Raw genomic sequence first — 258 nt, forward strand, 5'->3', positions numbered from 1 at the left:
CTCCACCATAATATAAACAGTATTTTCAAAAATATCTTTTCAAAACTGTCAAATTACAACTAAAATTATTTGAAAATAAAGGCATAAAGAGAAACTTCATATAATTTTATCTACATCATTATACCAACTAATCATAAATTATTTTTTTCAGCAGCTGGAAAATACACATTAAAAATATGCATCGATGACACCCTTGATACATTTTAATTTTTAAAATGCACTTAAAATATTATTTCCAGGGGTGCCTGGCTGAGGGGA

The sequence above is a fragment of the Crocuta crocuta genome, unplaced genomic scaffold (genome assembly GCF_008692635.1).
Source record: "Crocuta crocuta isolate KB4526 unplaced genomic scaffold, BGI_CrCroc_1.0 scaffold312, whole genome shotgun sequence".
Taxonomy (NCBI): Eukaryota; Metazoa; Chordata; class Mammalia; order Carnivora; family Hyaenidae; genus Crocuta; species Crocuta crocuta.